This window comes from Myotis yumanensis, unplaced genomic scaffold (genome assembly GCF_028538775.1).
Source record: "Myotis yumanensis isolate MYYU_CA2020_CCGP unplaced genomic scaffold, mMyoYum1.0.hap1 SCAF_3, whole genome shotgun sequence".
Classification (NCBI taxonomy): domain Eukaryota; kingdom Metazoa; phylum Chordata; class Mammalia; order Chiroptera; family Vespertilionidae; genus Myotis; species Myotis yumanensis.
The window spans coordinates 30,221,456-30,242,590 of record NW_027223754.1 but is presented as its reverse complement, the minus strand read 5'-3'; positions in this window follow the sequence as shown (position 1 = coordinate 30,242,590).

The window sequence follows — 21,135 nt, the reverse complement described above, 5'->3', positions numbered from 1 at the left end:
AAGGATATTATTTCATTGATTTTTAGGGAGAGTGGAAGAGAGAGGGGAAAAGACAGAGAGAAACATCGATGTCTTTAAACACATCGATTAGTTGTCTTCAGCACGAGCCCTGACCAGGGCCTGGGCTGGGGAGGAGCCTGCAGCCAAGGTACATGCCCTTGACTGGAATCCAATCCAGAACCCTTTGGTCTGCAGACTGATGCTCTATTCACTGAGCCAAACTGGCTAGGGGGAGAAGCCAACTATATTTCTAATTTTTGTTTCATTTTAAGAAATTTATTTTTTTCTTCAAGGCCACTTTAAAAAGTCTCCCTTTGTCATTTATATTAATCAGTTTCACTACAATGTATCTGAGTGTAATTTTTAATTACTCTTCTTGAATTTTATGGCATCCTAAATATAAAGATCTATGTCTTTGGAAAATATCGGAAAAACTTCAACCATTATCTTTTCAAACACTGTCTCTCTCCCATTCTACTTTCTTTCTAAATTTTTGATTAGAAACGTATTATATATTCTCATATTATGCTATACCTCTTGAACTTTATTCTGTATTTTACTTCTTTTTCCTTTTTCTATCTGCTCCATTCTGGGTAAGATTTTGAAAATTGAGGTCTATCTTCCAATAATATAATTTTCTCTTTAGTTGTATCTAGTGCTCTGCAACCTTTCTATTAGAGTTTCTCTTTTTCATTTATAAGATTTCTTATTCATTAAAAAATTTGATTATCAGGCCACTGTTTTTATACATATGGTCAAGAAAGATCTTGGCTTTTGTTAGTCTACTTCACTCCCTGTTAAATTTATAATTGCCTGGTCAAAACATATTGTGAAAAATAAGTGGCTGTCTGATATCATTAACCTTTTCTTGACCCTTGACCCTGTGGGCAGAAATTGATTAGGGCACAGGTTACACGAGCCCAACAGAAGTCTATACATCATATTGAAGTTTAAATCAAACTTGTGCACTAATAATACAGTGGGGCCTTGACTTACGAGTGTCCTGACTAACGAGTTTTTCGAGATATGAGCCGTCTCTCAGCTGATTTTTTGCTTTGAGTTGCAAGCTAAAATTCGGGTTACGAGCCAGCTTCAGATACCCCACCGCTAGTTGGCGCAGCAAACGTCACAGTGAACACCACAACATCAGCCCAGCATCAAATTGATTTGACATACGAGTAATTTGAGTTACGAGCTCCGTCACGGAACAAATTAAACTTGTAAGTCAAGGCCCCACTGTACTTTGAGCTGTGGCCAGTTTGTCAGTTTAGGTAGGTATCCCAGTGGAGAAAAACAAAACTATTTTATAGATCCCTTCTCATTTCAATTATTAGTTACCTAGAGACCTGGTGCACGAAATTTGTGCACGGGTAGGGTCCCTAGGCCTGGCCAGTGATCAGGGCCGATTGGAGCCTTCCTCTGGCTGTCAGCCAGGGCCTGCTTTCCCCAGCTGCCAACTGCTGGCCAGGGCCTCCCTTTCCCGGCTGATGGCTGCCGGCCGGGGCCTCCCTTCGTTCCGCGTTGCCCCCTGGTGGTCAGTGCACATCATAGCGAGCGATCGAATTTCCGGTCTCCCGGTTGAACTCCCGAGGGGATTAAAAAACTATTTGCATATTAGGCTTTTATATATATAGATGGCTAGATACTAGTTTTTGATAAGCCCGGTAACAAAGTGGATAGGAATGTTCTCCTATTGCTCTCATATGGTGGCATTTTGTGGCAAACCTTCACCTCAAGCAGTTGTTCTCAACTTCCTAATGCCATGACCCTTTAATACAGTTCCTCATGTTGTGGTGATCCCCAACCATAAAATTATTTTCGTTGCTACTTCATAACTGTAATTCTGCTACTGTATGAATTGTAATGTAAATATCTGATATGCAGGATGTATTTTCATTGTTACCAATTGAACATAATTAAAGCATAGTGATTAATCACAAAAACAATATGTAATTATATATGTTTTCCGATGGTCTTAGGCAACCCCTGTGAAAGGGTCGTTTGATCCCCAAAGGGGTCGCGACCCACAGGTTGAAAACCGCTGACCTCAACTGATATGAAGTTATTTATCCTGTTTATACTATTTGGTATGAAATTCATATATTTTACTGCAGAAATGTTAGTATGCCTAATTATTGTCTGTTTCCTGAGAGCCTCTCAGCATGTTACATTATATATGGTATTTACTAGAATTTCCTTTTTAAAATCTGAAAAGTTAATGTTTCTGAAAAAGAGCTGGTCCTGGGGATTACAGACAAGAGATTGTGGCCCTGTCATACTTATGTCATTGTGTTCTGGTAAGGATTAAGTAAAATAAAGTACAGCTCTTTACATACTGCTTCATATATAATGAACCCTCAATGAAAAATAACTGCTGTTACTGTTGTTACCGAATCATTCTAGATATCTGATTATTGTGCTTCCTAAAGTTATCTTGGGGACAAAGGGGCAGGAAATATGGAGCTCTGCATTGTCATACTTATATGATGTCTTATATTTCATATACATCAGAGTGCAAGCTACATGAGTACTTTGGAAACTCAGTAGGCACTGATGTAGGTTAGGGCCAGCAGGACTAAAACTTAAATAATTCAATGGGGATGGAAAGTAATAGGGATGTGGAACAGTCTGCATAGAAATTAAAATTCATCCAAGGAGATATGAGAATTGTGTTAAAAAATTATTGGGGCAGAGATGAGGACCCTAAAAGTTCACAGCAGGAGGTGGTAGGAGAATTTTTTTTCTTAATCAAATTAGCAAATATTTCAAAAGATGATTTAAAGCAAATATTTTAAAAGATAAATGCTGACTGGTTGGTGAAGTTGAAAAATAACTCTTTGTTACTCTAAAGCAGCTTGCCAATTTTTATCAACACTCTTAAGAATGCCAGCAACCTTGCCTTAGCCGGTTGGGCTCAGTGAGTAGAGCGTCAGCTGATGGATTGAAGGGTCCTGGTTGATTCCCTTCAAGGGCACATACCTCTGTTGCAGGCTCTATCCTTGGCCCTTGTGGGGGCTCATGCAGGAGGCAACCAATCAATGTCTCTCTCACATTGATGTTTCTCTCTCTCTGTCTCTCCCCCTCCCTTTCACTCTCTCTAAAAATTAATGAAAAAATATCCTTAGGTGAGGATTTTAAAAAAAAGAAAAAAAGAGAATGTCATCAAACTTTAATGTATTTTCTCCATTTCCAGAAATCAGTTTCAAAGAAAGGGTGTGAAATGGAAAAAAATGCCTATGCAGGAAACTGTTTATGACAGTGTAATATATAGCATATAATAGGGAAATACTGGATAAATATTCATCAATTAGGGAATGGTTAAGTCATAATGTATTCAATTTATGGAATATTACAAAGCCATTGAAAATAATGCTGCTTAATGGCATGGGAAATGCTGGTGATAAAATGTTAAATGAAAAATCAGGATACAAAATTTTATATAATGCATGATTTCAACTATGTAAAACACATATAGTCATAGAAAAATGCTGGAGAGCTAAAAATGTTTGCAATTTTTTTCATGTATAATAATTGGATAGCAACTATATTTTAGTCTTTTTTCTTTTTTGTATTTTATATTACAATAACTAATTTTTAACAAACAAATAATAAGAAGAAAAGAGTGATTTGTGGACAAGGTGAGGTCCACAGTGAAAACTGTTGAAGCAAGAAATAGGTGGCAACCCAGGCTGGGCATGGGTCTAGTGGCAGGTGGGGGGTTCTAGGGGTGAGTTCTGGCCTCTGGGCACACAGACAACAACCAAACAGAACCTGGTTGTAGAAAATCTGGGTGAGTGCCCATGTAGACTTAACCCTCAGGCCCCAGGGTCCAGAAAAGGGACCCCGAGGGAGCTCGTCCTGCCCAGGAAAGTTTTCATCATGGCTGCACAGAGACCTCACCTCAGCCTTTTTGCAAAGGCCAGCAGGTTGCAGTTGGATAAGTAGTTCTATCCAGGCCACAATATATGTAAACTTCACATTTGCTTGTGAATTAAGAGCATGTTTTCCACCTACTAATTCAAGGACCCCACAGCGTCTGCTGTTGAAATGTGCAGGGGTTACAAGCACAGTTTTCTGACAAATCTTACTTTCAGTTTTCCTGCTAATAGTGGTGAACAATTTACTAACCTCTCCAAACCGCAGGTCCTCACTTATAACATAGAACCTGTATTGACTGGCTGTTGTAAGGATGAAATAAAATAATCTTAGGAGCTTATAAAATGCCCAATATGGAGCTATTAAAATGCAGAGCTGTTATCTCTGGGACATGTGTAAAATAAACCCATCAAATCCCTGACTCTGGCAGACGTAACTGTCATCTAGAAACACTGGAAAAAACACATCCCTTAACCAGTAGAAATACTTTTCCAGAGGATCTCTGCAGTTAGGCGCTCTGCCCCGACAGCCCCCAGGCCCCACCGTGGCCCCTCAGTAGGTTGACAGTGGAGGTTGCACATGGCATTGTGGTCTCTGTGTCTTCAGCCCATCTTGCCACCTCCTCTCTGCACAGCCTGGGTTCCAATTTCCCATTTGTGCTTAATTTGTACTAATGTGCCCTTTTCCTAGTCAGTATAAGAAGCAAAATAAGACAGAAAGTAAATGAAAGATCAATGATTTTGTGACTTGGTCAATGGAAAGCTATAATCTGTGACCAGGGTTTATTGCTTGCTGTCTCAATCCATTTTCAGGACTATTTCACTTTTGACCTTTGCCCACTTGGTGTTAGTGGTGAAACTAGTTATGGGCTGCCCGGCGATACTTGCTTTCAGCCTGGAATGCCAGATGAGGGATAAGAGACACTTGCAGGAGTGTTTAGGCATCACTGAGTTAGAGGAGGTCGTTCCACCCCTTGCCTATCTCTGCCGGGAGAGATCATGGGCAAGCAGGGTCCTGAGCTCTGGTCGGGCACCCATGAGAATTACAATTCAGAGTGAATAGAACAGAATTTTTTAAATGTATTTAAATGCCAGAAAATGTTTTCTAACTATTGAAGGACACCATGGGCCACTCAGGTGTTTTGAAGAAGATAAATATTTATGGAGTGACTGCTAGGTAAGGAAATTTGTGTAGGGTGGGACTCAAGTCTTTGCCTAAACCCTGAGGTGTGTTTATCCAATTATTCTTTGAATCTCATAACCAGTGGTAGAGCCAGGTTTTTGGGAGATTGAGTACATGATATAGCCCCTGTTAAGAAAAATGATAAAGTACTCATATAAAATCCTAGGGCCCTTCCCAGGTTCTTAGCAGGGACTAGAAGGAGACCTGAAGTTTAAGGTTTAATGGCTTCATGATGAAACGACTATGATGAGATAGGATCCCTGACTCTTAATGTTGCTGTGAGAACCTGTGAAAACAGTGTTTTCTGAACATTCTTCTTGTTTAGGCCTTGGAGAGAATCTATGGTACTTTGGCTGAGCCATTGCTCTTGGTCCACAGTGCATCTCAGCTGAATTCATCAGAGGTTTCAGCAGCCTTGAACACTCAACCCCCTTCACCTCCATGTAGTTTATAAGGAATAGATGCCTCTCTTAGGGAAAGTCTAATGGGCTTATGACCTAGCAAATGATATAATCTTGTGACACAATTTTGCCCACTCATCATTGATAATTAGGAAATAGACTGTCTTGAAAAAGGCAGAGGTTTGCCTTACCAGTGAAGATGGGGGGTGTCCAAGCCTGGAGGAAGACTTTGTTGACAGAATCTAGTCTAAGAGTGTGTACAAGCCCCAGAGTGGGTACAGAACAAGCATTAAGGACCAGGGGCCCCACCCACATATTCACTGCTGATCCCAAGCCCCAGCCCAGGCCTAGCACAGAGCAGACCTGACTTAGCATCTGTTGAGAGATAGATTCATGGAATGACTGAGCTTTGATGGAGGCAGAATGGAGAGCAGAATGAATTTGTGCAGGGTTGAAACCAGACAGGAATTAGAAATAATTTCAGTCTAGTCCTCCCTCTCCCAAAAGAAAATGAGTTCTGAAGAGGAGATAAAAAAATGCAGGTTGGAGGAAGACAGAGAATTCCCTATGCTAAGTGCTCCTGGATGAAAAGGGTGTCTCACAGGGCTGCCTCATTTGGGGCTCATAGGTGCTGACAACTTCATCTTTGCTGCCCAGTCATTTCCAAGCACCGCCCTTCCGAGTGAGGTCATTCATACCCTGCTTCATTAAAGAAGGGGATGCTGCAGCCTGAAAATATTTGAATTAGTGTTAAAAACAGCCGAGATAGTGCTATGATGGGCTAGTACCAATGGCTGGCACAGATATTCCAAGAACAGATCTAAAGTTGTATAAGACTTCACTATAGGAACAAAAAAATCCCACATTAATTTAATTATTTGAGGATAACAGTCTCCACAACTACCACAGCTAATTTTAAATATGACACAGTTAAATGTGAATAATTTAAAAAGGTGGCTAAAGCAATTTATATCCTTTTTTAAAGAAAAAGAAAATATTACTTTGTGAAGTAGGCACATTGAACTATAAAAGGATAAGAATGCCATTTCCTATTCAACAACAAAAACAAAAATAGTAAAAATATCTCAATGGGTAGGAAAAATGTGATGTCTCAGAATTCAGTTCTAGTGGATGATAACTCATTTCCATTGGACAAACAGTGAATAAATTAAAATACAAGAGGAAGTAGAAGATTTTTAAATGTGACGTAAAATCATGATAGAGAAATTACTGTCAAACTATTAAACTAGCAAACATAGAAAAAATAAGTATATAACCCAAGTATGAGTGGCTAGCTTAAACAAAGCCACCAGAACTACTAATGGTAGCAGAGTGAATAAATAAATATTTCCTGAGAAGATCTGTCAGTAACCTTTGGGAACAAGGCATAAGAAAACCTAAAGCTACAATGACCAATGCTAAACACAACAAAAGCCGTTTGTACAACACCTTGGGTGTTTCCTGTCTCAGAGACGTTGGAGAAGGTTCTGGACAATTCAAGCAATGGCACCAGAACTAGGCAGAAGTTTCTGCTTGCTACCAGATTGTAATATTTGTGTGTTGACCTTGTTGCCACCTCCGAGAGACTCTGCCTTCAATTATTTGTTTCCTCTTCTGTGTTTTATTCATAACTAAACTGTAAAATGGCCGTATCCTGGTATAGCATCCGTTGGGTACCTAGAGTGGGCCACTTTGCTAAGTATGGTCACATACATCATTCTGGAACAAGCATACACTGGGTAACTTGGATAGTTCATCGAGACAGAGATAACCAAACACCTGGATTCCAAGGCACTCACTACCTAAAAACCAAGCTGAGAGGGGAAAGGGCTTCCCATTTGATTATCTGTGTTCAGATTTTCAATATAAGTAATGACTTGACATTCTGGGTCATGGGCCCAAAATGTATCATTTGGAGAAGTTTTCTCATAATTTGTGTGTTTTTCTTTAATTTTATTTACTGTGATTATTGTAATTGGAAAGATAAATGCATGCTGATTGTAGGAAAAATACATCTTTAAGGATAAAATAGAGATCATACTGTATGAGAAATTTTATATCCTGTATTTTCTCACTTAGCATTACATCATGAGAATTTTCTCATATTAGTAAGTGATTCTCTAAATTGATTTTTGAATAATATATAGTGGACTCTTATAAGTGCACTGTTATTAATTTTAAGTTGATTTATTTTAAAACATTCTTCTCTTGACAAACATTTAGGTTATTATCCCCCAAGTTTGATATAAAAACTTATATTATATATCTCTTGTCAACATCTTAGTGTATATTTCTGATTATGTTTTTAGTGTGAAAAATCAGGAAATACAATTGCTGAATCGATAAGAAATAAACACTTATGAGGCACCTGAGACACACTGAAAATCTGAGCTCCAGAAATTTTGAACAAATGGACACACCCATCAAGGTATGAGAATGATTCCTGATTCCTATCTACACTTGACAGACTGAGTATTGTTACTTTTTAAAAAATCTTTGCCACTTTGACCATTAAAACAATGGTAACTAGTTTTAAGTTGTATTGGTCACTGGTGAGGATAAAGTGTTTTCATGTGGTCATTGTTTATTGATCTGCCTTCCTGAATTGCCTATTTGTATCCATAATCTATCTTCTATGGAGATACTTTCTCCCTCTTGATTTGCTAGTGCTCTTTACATATTGAGGTATTTAATAGCCTTTCCGGTACTATATATGATCTAAATATTTTCCCCAATATGTCCTTTGCCTTGTATGTATATAAAAATATATAAACATTTTAGGTTATCAAATCCATAAAAATTTTCTTTTGTGTTTCTACTTTGATACCATGTTTACAAAATCATGTTTTTTTTATGATTTTGTGGCTTTGTTGTTCTTTTATGGCTTTGTTGTTGCAGTAATCATTCTATAGTTTATTTAGATGCATGATGTGAGTACAAAAGCCAAAATTTATTTATTATCAATAGTTGAACTATTCTTTCAGTAGAATTTATCAAATAATTCAGTTTTTCTCCATTGACAAAATAAATTATTCTATTACATTAAAGAATAGAAAGTAGTTTGGTTCTATTTCTGCTTTTTTGTCTGTACCATTGAACTCTTTAGTTTTTTGGCTGTTCTACACTATTTGAATTAGTGTAGTCTTATATAATACTAGAGGCCCGATGCACGAAATTCCTGCAAGAGTAGGCCTTCCTTCCCCCAGCTGCCGGCACCGGCTTCCCTCTGGCACCCAGGACCCGGGCTGGCTTTCCTCCAGCCACCGGCAGGCACCCAGGACCCAGGTGGTACATCCCTTTATTATTTTCTCTTTAATGATATTTCTTTTTCTTACCCATTTACTTTCTTATGTAGTTTAATATAACTTAGTTAAAATTTGAAAAACTATGTCGTTAGACATTTTATTGGACTATCTTTCAATTTGGGGGTAAATTGACATCCTTATACTTCATGAAATGGCTTTTCTATCTAAGAATATTATGTGCTTCTTATTTTATTTATATCTGTTTGCTTGATAAAGGTATATTTTAATAATATTTATTTTAATATGTTATGTTGTGTAGTTATTCTGAACAGTTTTTTTTATTACTGCTGGTTATAGGAATTATATTATTTTTAAATATTTTTTTGCTTTTCTACTGGTTGTCTAAATAGATACTGTAGCTTATATTACTTTGTAATTTGATATTATTTTTTGAGAGAGAGGAGGAGGAGAAAATCTTATTAGATGGAAATAATGATTTTTTGCCTCTTCTTCCCAATCCTTAAGTTTCTAAATAATGAACAATAGGAATGAAAGAGGCATCCTAGCTTGGTCTGTGCAAAGTATCAACCAAAATAATGTAGACTATCAATTCTCTATTTTGAGTGCACATCCCTTGTGATGTTTTTAAAGTATTATATGTTTGGTTTCCACTCATCACCATTTGATCTCTAATATTTCAAGCATTTCTTATATTCTCAACATTTCCTTTTACCTTTCTGCCTCTAAATAAATGATGTACTTACCCCTAGTGATTTAAAAAATATAAACTTAGATTTTTAATCTCTTTAGTGACTCCTTAATGTTTCTAAGACTTGAGTTCATCTTATTGTTCTCTAAGTATCAATGTCAAAAATTAATTCAGTTATGTATGATTAGGAAATTATCTCTCCTTCCCTCTCCTAAAATAATTTCCAAATATTAAAAAATATAATCTGGGATTTCAAGGTCAGATGGTAATGATGATGAAGATAATAATTGATAATACTTTTTTTTCCAAAGAACATTTTGTATTTTTGTGTAATTTTGGAATCATATTTACAATTCTATAGACTTAATTCTATGTTTATATCAGGAGTTCCCTATATTGATTTCTGTGTTTGTTTCCCCATTGGGTTCCCTATGTCTTACGTACTTTGTTCAGAAAGATTGAGAAGGTAGTCTTCTTTCTATGTTCTTCATATCTGTGAATATGATCTTGCTGCTTTTTGACATGAAATCTACTCACATGGGGTTAGTTATCATTCTTAGTTCACCACTGCACACCCAACTTGGTGTCCATGCTTCACTGTCCTTTGGTACATACTACCATGATGACAAAGCCTGAGGACAGCCTCTACCCTGTTTATATATATTTTTACTCATAGTACTTGAAAGTTTGTAGGACTTTTTTTAATGTTTGAAATTTAACTCACAAGTACATGTTCAAAAGTATGTCTCTTTCCTCTCTCCGCCCAACCCCAAATACTTAGTAAGCTTGTAAGCTTATGTGAAATTTCAGTTCATTGTAGTTATTCCCTTCATTTTATAAATTCTTCGTATGCATAATGTTGTTTCTCTCTTTCTCTTTTAATATCTATTGGATCTTCAACTTGCACTCAGGAAGGAACTTCAGTTAGTCTTCCAAATTATGAATTGAGTTTTCTGTTTTGCCCATTGGGATCTTTTGTGCCTTAATATAGATTTTAATTCTGCTATTTCATTTTAGTATCTTTGCAACTCTTTCTTATTCCCCCATCTTTGCATCCCTGCTTAATTCTTACCTACATTCCTTTATCACAGTCTTTGTCATTCCATTTTCCTGCTCCTGGTTTTCATGTAGTGATGTTTTATGGTTATTGTTAAGAACACAAAGCAAACACGTGTTGAATTTTCTTTGGTTTTCCATAGTAGATGCTTTTCATTAGTATGCCTTTTCTCTACATCTTGAAAGATTTCTCCCTTTGTTTCCTGTGGCTGTGCGGTTTAATAGACTCCCTCCTGGATTCTTTTTCATCGCTCATCTTGAACAGGAAGCAAGACTAGGAGATCTGTATTCTCATCATCCCCTTCCTGTTCGTGGGACTACATGGCATTTTCTTGTTTATCCAGGGACTGGCAGTTAGCTGGTTTAGGCTGAGGAAAGTTGACCTTTTCCTCATTTAAACACAGAGAGAAGCATGCCCACAGGTAGACTGTCTCCTGGCTGAGTCAGCACTGGCCATGGTCTGTGCCTTTGTCACATCCCAAAGCACAGACTTTTGCCCCTGCCTCAATACTGTCTCTCCTCACCCTTGCTTCCCTCCATTGCTCTCACAATAAAGCCTTAGCACATGAGCTTTGTTTCCAGCTCTGGCAAGCTGAGACAGAACTTACTTAGGCCAAGGAAGAACAAAAAGGAACACTTACTTAAAAGGCACACAATTGATAAGTAATTTCATAGGGCATATTTTTGATGGTATAATAACTACATTCTAATGCCTAAAAGACTATAAACTTCCCTTGCCTGGAACTTTCTCCTGCCACTCTCTGGCTGTTCTCCAATGCACCTTTTGGGAGCCACTTGTCATGCGTCTGGACCTCTTTTTCCAGATGGCTTTCTCTAAATGCCAATAAATATCTGAGTTTCAAGTAGGAAGGCAAGCAACTCTTATGATCAGTATCTAAGAGAGTCATGAGCATAAATAAATATATTTCCTCATCCAAGTATTAATGTTTACATACAATAATTATTATTTACTAAATGATTATGTGGCAAACAGGATGCTATATATCCTTTTCACAATGAGAAGCCATTTAAAGTTTAAATGCAGGGGCATTCCATGATGAGATGTTTGTAAGAAGATAATGTTGGCAGCTGTGCAGGTGATGAAAGAGGGTGACATTACAGACTGAATGACTAGGAGGTCATTGTAGAGGCGTAAATAAAAGATGAAGGCTTGCCATCAAGCAGTAGAAGTTGAGATGAAAAAGAAAGAGCAAAAGCATGAATTGACCTGTAATAATCAGCAGGACATGGGGGCCATTTGAAGGAAGAAGTACCTTTCTGAGCATGCTAATCCCCAACATGTCAATCCACCTTGCATGGTTGCTGAGGTTAGACGGATCCAGGGCAACGATGAAGGTGAGGCACCTATTTGGACTGTGGTGTCTTCAAGGAAACAGCTAGAAGATTGGACTTTAGAGAAAATACTTTCATCAGCAGAGTAAAGAGAAAGAGTTTTCGGCAGAAAATGAAGGGCCCAACTAAGAAACTCAGAAAATGAAGGGCCCAACTAAGGCACAGCGAAATGCTCCACTGACCTCTGTGGGAGGGGATTTTCATTCTTTCACGTGGCAGCTTTTCTTCTCTGGTCTCTTTGGGCCACTCTGGTTGTTCCCATCAGATTCTATACTGGATTGCAGTGATGAGTCTATATTATCTTATATCCTTCCTGCCCTCAGTGTGCCTTCTGTATTGTTCTGCTGAGTGTCACGCAGAGCAGGCAGTCAGTCATTGGAGAAAAAAAGCACTCTTTTCTGTCTGCTTGCTTTTGCTTCTGCTGATCCATCTCCCTGGGATGCGGTCTTTTCTACAGTGCAATTCCAGCTCCACATTGTAAACTAACTCACCATCATCTTCCCCAGGAACTCTTCATTGGAATTATTGGCCCCACCAAGAGCATTTCTCTGTGCTCTGTCATTCCCAACCACACTGTAAGATCTCAGAGAGATAAAGCCTGGTCTTTTCATGTCTGTGTCTCCAGCACACACACAGTGCCCATTTAGTACATAATAGGGCTCAGTGAAGGGTAAACTACATTGAAGAATCAGATAAATGACCCTAAGCCAAATTGATTTCTGTGGCAGATTGCAAAATATGGCCACAGATTTCTTCCATTTGGGCATTCATGCCCCATTGTAATGTCATTTGGCCAATCTCCTCATCAAGAGGTAGGGTTAATTTCTGCACCCTTGGACTCTTGGTTGGCTTATGAACTTGTCTGACCAATAGAAGTGACATATTGCAACTTCTGGGGCTAGGCCCTCAGTGGCCTTTCAGCTTCTGTGTTCACCCCCTTGCATACTACCCTGAAACCCCCATGTAAGGAAGCTGGTCTAGCCCACTGGTGAATGAGCCACCATGTAAAGGAGAACTAAGGCAGCCTAGCCAACAGCCATTGCCGACCACCAGACATGGGACTGACAGTCAGCTCAGCCAGCTTTCTAGCTGGACACAGCCATTTGAGTGAGCCAAGGCAGGGTCAGTAAGAGGGACCACCCAGTGTAGCCACTTTGTGAAAAATAAGAAATCATTGTGAGCTTCTAAGTTTTGGAGATGGGTTGTTATGTAGCAAAACCTAGCTAAGTTGTCTTGAATCTGTAGAGCAGAATGAGGCAGATGAGTTGATGAAATGGGCCATCTGAGCTCATAGAAATAGTGGAAAGATGACATCACTGACTTTCTGGTGGGTTCTCTCCCACAAACTGATGCTCAGAGCTCGTCAGAAGCTGAACTGGACCAGAAACATATGGTCTGGAGCCCTGTTTCTCCCAGAATGATTGTGGGCTGTAGGTGAGACACACTAAAAAGGACCGTAATGATGATTATTACTGACGATCACCAGGAAACACAGCAGAACAGTCTGTGATGAACTCAGCACTCTGGCACTCTGTGGTCTACTAGTAAATGGATCTTGACTGCAGAGCTTCCCATTAACCAGGTGGTTCAGGGAGGTACCCACCAGCTAGACAAGTAAACACCCCCAGCCTGGCCTGTCCTTATTCTCAGAGTTAGAGGCTGTGCATGCTGCATGTGTGTGGGTAAATAGCATTGCAGGCTGACTTCTTTAACCAAGAGGAGCTGAAAGAGGAAGGAGTGATTCTCAGCTCTTTTCCACGGAGAATGCCCTTTCTGAGCTGGGTTCAGGCAGTCCCAGGAGAGACCTCTGGTTCTCTACTCTTAGAAGCAATTCACGTTTTTAAAGCTACTAAATGAACTGATTAGATTAACAGTGCCTGGAAATGATGAGACAGTTCATTTCCATTCAGCAAACACTTATGGAGTGCCTACTACACTCCAGGCATGGTTTTCAGCTCCACAGACCAAAGGATGAATGAGGCCCTCAAGGAGTTCAAGCCCTATTAGAGGAGAACTAATTTGTTCTGCTCAGTTAGTCCCATTGCATTAAAAATGTAGATACATATGTGTATGTTTAAAATATATCTAAGTGTGGGCCTAGAAAGGGCTTTCTTAGTTTGGCTATTTCCAGAATAGTTTTAGATCTGGAACCATGGCTGCACCTGACTCAAGCCTGAGGCATGAAAAGAGTCCAGTGTGATGAGCTAAATAAGCAGGGCAAAGGTCAGAAATCATAGGAAATTACATGGACTTGAGACTCAAGGTTGAGGGAAAGCCTGGCTCAGAACCATCCTGGTTAAGAATAGTGAGGAGGGCTCAGTGGGTTTAGAGGGCAAAAGTTCTGACCTGGGTCATTTTATTCCCCTAAGAATGATTATTTTAAAAAGAAAGGCATTTACTGTTTCCTTGTGCTCTTTGGATATGGTTCCGAGCTGAAATGTTCAGAGCAACCCATCTCCTGAGCAGACCTTCCCAGATTTCATTAGAGAGGGGACGCCTCCAGCTCTGTGTCTACTAGCTGGTACAAGGTCACTAGGCATATTGGATTAGGGCCCAGAGTTCATCAGAGAGGAGATGCCCATGGCTGAAGAATGGAAGGGAGGCCCATGCTTTGGGTTGTGTCCACTGGATCTGTGAAGAAATTTTTCAGGTTGGAAAAGATTGTTAACTTTGGAAAACCTTGCCAGGAGTATGGGCTTGAATATTCTCCTTCTGCTGGGGGCTGTCTGGTTACACTGTGACAGTAGCCTTGCTGGACAGAGCAGCTGGGGTGCTGGTCCTGGTGGCCTCTTTCTCCCATCCATGGTCAGCGTTCTCTTTCCCAGCTGGGCACCTGTCATGATGTAGCAGTAAGGTGACCCTGCCACTGTTGGCTGCTCTCTCTCTGTGTCCGAGGAGCAACGGGCTGGTCGCCACTGGACCAGGAATCCTGTCCTCAGGGTGCCTTGCTTCCTTTGGTAGTACTGGCTCCCTCCTGTCTGAGTTATTGTCTTTTCTAATTCCTTATTGTGTCTGGGGAAGCTGTTAACAATGTACCATTAACTGGATGGCTTAACAAGAGGAGGATTTTCTCTCACAGTCTGGAGGCTAGAAGTCCAAAACCAAGGTGTGGGCAGGGCCATGCTCCCTCTGAAACTTGGAGGGAAGGGTCCTGCCTTGCTTCTTCCAGCTTCTGATGTTGCCTAGGAAACTTGGGGTCCTTGACCTGTAGACACATCATGCCAATCTCTGTCTCTGTATTTATGTGGCCTTCTCCCTGTGTGTCTCTTCTCTTCTAAGGACACCAATTATATTGGGTTAGGGGTCCAGCCTACTTCAGTAGGACCTCACCTTAACTAGTTACATCTGCAATGACTCCATTTCCAAATAAGATCACATTCACAGGTACCATACTTCAATATTAGTATCTTTAGGTTGATTTTCTTTGCCCAATCAGATGGCCAACCTCCTGGGTGATTATAGGAAGCCTGACAGCTCACATTCTGAGGAGCTAGCAAGGGAAAAAGTTGAAGATGTTGCCCATCTTTAGTGCAGTGCCCCTGCACTCACCTGTGTTGCCATCTCCTGCTTTGCTGACTCTGAAGGTCAAACCCATGGTCTTTTGCTGGGATTGGGGTTGGGGGATGAGGTCATTCCCCAGCCTGCCTGTATTAGAAATGGGATCCAGGTATCTGACATCTCCTTAAAGAGACTTTAAGTCAGTCTGCCTGTTTTTATCTCCATTTGGTTGACAACTTTCAAAGGTCCCAGGTGCTGGCAATGACTCAGACTCTAGGACAGTGATGGCGAACCTTTTGAGCTCGGCGTGTCAGCATTTTGAAAAACCCTAACTTAACTCTGGTGCCATGTCACATATAGACATGTTTTGATATTTACAACCATAGTAAAACAAAGACTTACATTTTTGATATTTATTTTATATATTTAAATGCCATTTAACAAAGAAAAAATCAACCAAAAAAATGAGTTCGCGTGTCACCTCTGACACGCGTGTCATAGGTTCGCCATCACTGCTCTAGGATGTCAGTTACTCTTCAATCCCCTGTCCCTGACTACTGGTTGAAGTTCCCCTTTGCCAGGTTATTCAAATAAGTTGCCAATCACCCACCTATTTTCCAGTTCCCAGACTGGATTACTGCTCTTATCTCTCCTTTCTTTTCTATCCTGAAGTATTTTTTTTGGAGGGGGGCAGGGAGAGGGGGATTTGGATTTAGAGCATGATTTAGTCTGCCGTCTTCACGGACAAACCACAAGCTCACTGTCCCTTTGGTATCTGCCTAATTTCTGCCCAACCACCTGGCAAAATTGACTGCTCTCCCTTTTGTTTGGGTCACCCTGGACCTTAACCATCCTGTCCAGGCCATATCTCCAACTGGACAAAATATTCCTTAACAGCAGGGACTGGGTTTTGGTTTATCATCTCCAGCCCCTGCCATAGTGCCTGGCATTCAATCATTCATTCACTTATCAAACATTTATAGAATGCATGTTTTAGACATAAATATTGGGAGCACACAAATAAATCACAACTTGTGATATTGAGAGGCTTATCTCAGTATCACAGGGTGGTGGATGGAAGTGATGTGAAACATATAATTCAAATAACCTTATATGTATGTGAATATATGGGTATCTACACTAATAAAAGACAAACATGCAAATTGACCATACCCTCACTATGCCTTAAGCCACGCCCACCAGCCAATCAGAGCGACTATATGCAAATTAACCCAACAAAGATGGCAGCCGGCAGCCACAGAGCTGGAGCAAGCAGGAGGCTTAGGTTGCCCCTGGTGATGGAGGAAGCCAAGCTTCCCTCCTGCCCACCTTGGCCAGCTCTGAGCTCCTCTCAAGGCTACAAAGTTTCAATTATAGAAGGTAAATAAATGCCAGAATAAAAAGAAATAAAGAAAAAAAGGAGAGGCTGGGAGCTTCCGTCGCCGGGGGGGGGTGGGGGGGGGTTGGGGGGGCTTGGCCAGCCTGAAAACGGCCCTCAGCCCCTCACCCAGACTGGCCAGGCTCCCCAGTGGGGACCCCCCACCCTAAAGGGGGTGTGGCCAGCCTGAAAACAGACATCAGCCCCTCACCCAGGCTGGCCAGGCACCCCAGCAGGACCCCCACCCTGATCGAGGACACCCTTCAGGGCAAACCAGCTGGCCCCGACCCGTGCACAAGGCCTCTATCCTATATAATAAAAGGGTAATATGCAAATTGACCCTAACAGCAGAATGACTGGTCACTATGACACACACTGACCACCAGAGGGCAGATTCTCAATGCAGGAGCTGCCCCCTGGTGGTCAGTGCGCTTCCACAGGGGGAGCTCTGCTCAGCCACAAGCCAGGCTGATGGCTGCCAGCACAGCAGTGATGGCGGGAGCCTCTCCCGTCTCCTCAGCAGCGCTAAGGATGTCTGACTGCAGCTTAGGCCTGCTCTCTGCTGGCAAGTGGACATTTCCTGAGGGCTCCCAGGCTGCCAGAGGGATGTCTGACTGCCAGCTTGGGCCCAATCCCCCAGGGAGCAAGCCTAAGCCAGCAGGTGGACATCCTCAAAGGGGTCCCAGACTGCAAGAGGGCATAGGCTGGGCTGAGGGACCCCCCCAGGGTGTGCACTGGGCCTCTAGTATATTTATATATACACATACATATTTAAAAATAGAGCGCTCAATGAAATGTGTATAACAAATGACATATTCTTTCAAAATATTGTCCCCTTTTCCAAAAGCACTAAGAAGCTAATGTATGTGACTTTTGCTCCATTGTCATATATACCAGCCTATTAAAGTTGAAGGAATTTTTTTCTGAGTCTGAAATGCGTGTGTGTGGGTGGGTGTGGGTTTGTGAAATACATGTGTATTTACTCATTAATTTATTGGCCATATCTAGCAGGCAGACAGAAACACTGATGAGGTAAATTTATCTAGCCAAGGTTATTCCTCTATTTATTAAAGTGTGTGCTACATGTAGGAATCATGTCTGAATCATGTCTGAATCATTCTCTCCCCCCCCGCCCCCCGTTCCCCCAATGCTGGCAAACAGTTTCCTCAGAATGAACAATATATGGCAAAGACTTAATAAAAATTGAATAAATGGATGGATGGATGGATGAGGATGGATAGGCAGATGGATGGGTAAGTACATGAGTGGATGGACAAATGGTAGGTGGGTGGATGGATGGGTAAATGAATGAGTGGGTGGATGGATGGGTGAATCATGGATGAATGGGCAGATGGCCTTTGAATTTGAACTAATGATCTCAAAGTATGGGAAGCTTTATGAAAATTAAATGACATAGTGTGCTAGAAAACACTTAGCAAACCATAAAGTAAAATGTATGAATTAAGGCATAATTGCTGGATTTATATTCTTTATACTGTACTTCTCAAAAACATTTTAAAGTGCCTAATAAGATCTTTGCACTAATTTTTATTTTGATTGTTGTAGATCTGGCATGCCAGCGTAGACAGATCATCTAATGACACTTGTAGACCATTCATCCTTTTCTATGTCTCCCAGACCTCAAGGACATGAAATGGGAAAATGAACAAATGCTGCATTTATTTCATTTTATCTTAAAGTGTTAATGTTTAGTTATAAAGAAAGGGCTTTGGAAAAATCAGAATTTTAGTTACTAAACATTTCCATTTTATTTCTTATTATGTGTCTGAAAAATAAAATAGAAATGTTTAGTAAATAAAAATCTGAATTTTGTTTTTTAAGTAAAAGAAAAACATGAAAAACTCTAGGCAATTTTGAGTAGTTAAACCATAGGCTTGAATGAACCATATTTAGTCCAAGGAAAGAGGCTGAAGAACTCTATTGTTTTTAATGCCCTTAAGATCTAGAACGGTGGTTTTCAACTGCTCTCCAGTGGGGAGGTGGGGCTTCCCCTAGGGGAATTATGAAAATATTTGGATAAATTTTTGATTGTCACTACTGTGGTGGGGGAGGATGGCACCACTGGCACTTGGTGGGTAAAGGCCAGGGATACTGCATTTTCTAGCACCCAGGACAGCTGTTCCCCCACTCTCCACCCAAACAAAGAATTATCTGGTCCAAAATATCAATAGTGCCCAAGATGAGAAACCCTGGTTTAGACACAGTAGCAACAACAAAGGACTTAAAGGATCATGAACCACAGAGAAGAAAAGAAGAATTTGATGAGGTTACACATAGAGCATCTCACTTTTAAGGATACCCAAAAACTTACTCACCCACCTTTCCTTGTAACCTCCAAATGAATGAAAACAAAATGTTTGCAATTATTTGCTTGTTAATTCTATTAATGACATTTATAATAATGTACATATTAATTACTGACTTATTTACTAAATCATGTAACCTAATAAGGCACAGCAGACATGCCCTCTTGCTGGAATTAACTATTAAGTCCATAAAGGGCTAATTTGGGAAAGGAACAAGTGAGAGCAACATTTCTTAATAATTTCATCAAAGGAGGAGAAATGCTAGAGTATTTTTCGTTGGATGTCACAATTTTTTAAGTCTAGAAGTTGTCTGAGAAACCTACCATTCTAGTCAGAGAAATCTGCCTTAATTCTAAGAGATGAACCTTTCAGAATCATCACTGTCCAAGAATTTTAGTGAAATCTTGATCTCAGACAAGGAGGAAAAAAATAACCAAATTTTACCAAAAATCTAAAGTAGTGAATAAAATGATGAGAAGTGGAAGAAGGGCCTCAAAGGAGCCATTGGATGGAGAAAATAAAGGGGTTATTGCTTTAATTGGCTTTTTAATGACTCCCTATTTCTCTCTTCTGCTTTTTTTAGGGGGGAAAAAACCTTAAAACAGAAAGGTTAATCTAACTATACATTTTAAGCTTTTAAAGGCTCCATTACAGGACTGATTATGCTAAAAGAAACATACCTGGCGTATTGCAGCTTCTAAATGTATCAGCAATGCATGTAATGATTCACTTAAAACACCATGGTCAGAATTCTTTCACATTATTTCTATGTAAATTGGATGCTTCACAATTACTATAATATGTGTAAAATTCCACTTATTATTTCTTTTAACATAGAAACTTTTATCACTTAACTCACTGGACAGAATATTTGAGCCATTTGCAATCATTAGAGCATTTTTGTGTGGCCAAACCCTTATGGGATTATACTTGGGAAAAGACAGCAAATTATATTCATTGCAAGAAAACAGAAATTTTAAATATATAAGGGGCACCAGGAAACTTTCATTTTAGTGCAAATTCAATATTATATCTTACTTCTTTGTACAGCAGGGCAGGCTTTTATCTTTAAGCAATTTATAAAACACAGCATGTAATGGGAGTGAGGCATACGGTGCAGACCAATCTGATAGATAAAATAGAGGCTTTGGGACAGAGCGGAGATGTGACATAGCTGGGACTCAAGGGAATCGCTTTTTACTCGGGGCGTTGTTCCTTGTGATCCTGGTGAGGTCCCACAGTATTTACTGCTTTCTCCCCAGTTCCACCACAGAACCTGTATCTGATTCTTCCCACGCGAGCTGTCCTCAGTCCGCCCCTTTCCAGGCAGAGGCTGGCCTGGGAGGTGAGCCTCCTGGCGACAGGCCCTCCCTCCCCTGAAAAATAAACACTCCACTGAACCTTAGACCAGCTGCTGGGAATGGTCCCTCCCTTTGAAAATCATAGATTAAAAAAAAAAAAAATAGACTTGGGGAAGAAATACAAAATCAGAAAAAGAAGGAGCATTGTTACCTAGGAAGTTGAGTTTTGGGGGGTTGGAGGGGCTCTGTTTAAGAATCGAGCACTTGAGACAAATGCTCCAGTTTCGGCTTGGCATATTTGGAAGAGCCTGTTCTGCTTTAGTCATCTGAGATGCTTTCTAGAGAGGAAAAATAGCAACGAAGTGAAGATTTGCATATATTATGCACCCTGAATCTTTTAGACTAAGTATAGGTATGTTTGTTTTTAATAAATGATTGAGAAAATTAAATTCAGGCCTTGATTAATATTTAACTCTGCAAGCATCTACATTATTGGGCAAGGTTTATTTTATTCTCAGTTGTGCATTTAAAAATAAGGCAACATGTTTCTAAGCAACATGACATATTTATTCCCCAAATTTTATTCTTCAAACTTTAACAAAGACAAGTTGAGAACTTTCAATGGAAGCTCTTGTATATGGAATAAAAATTGTGATTTTTATTTAGACCATAATTATATTTTTCAGCTATATTCCTTAAGGAAAAGGTATTCCCCTAGAAATTTGGGAAACAAAATAGTTATTTTTCTATTAATGTAATGTTTTTATAGTAATCTTTTTAGCTATACATAGAAAATTTGAAATATGCCA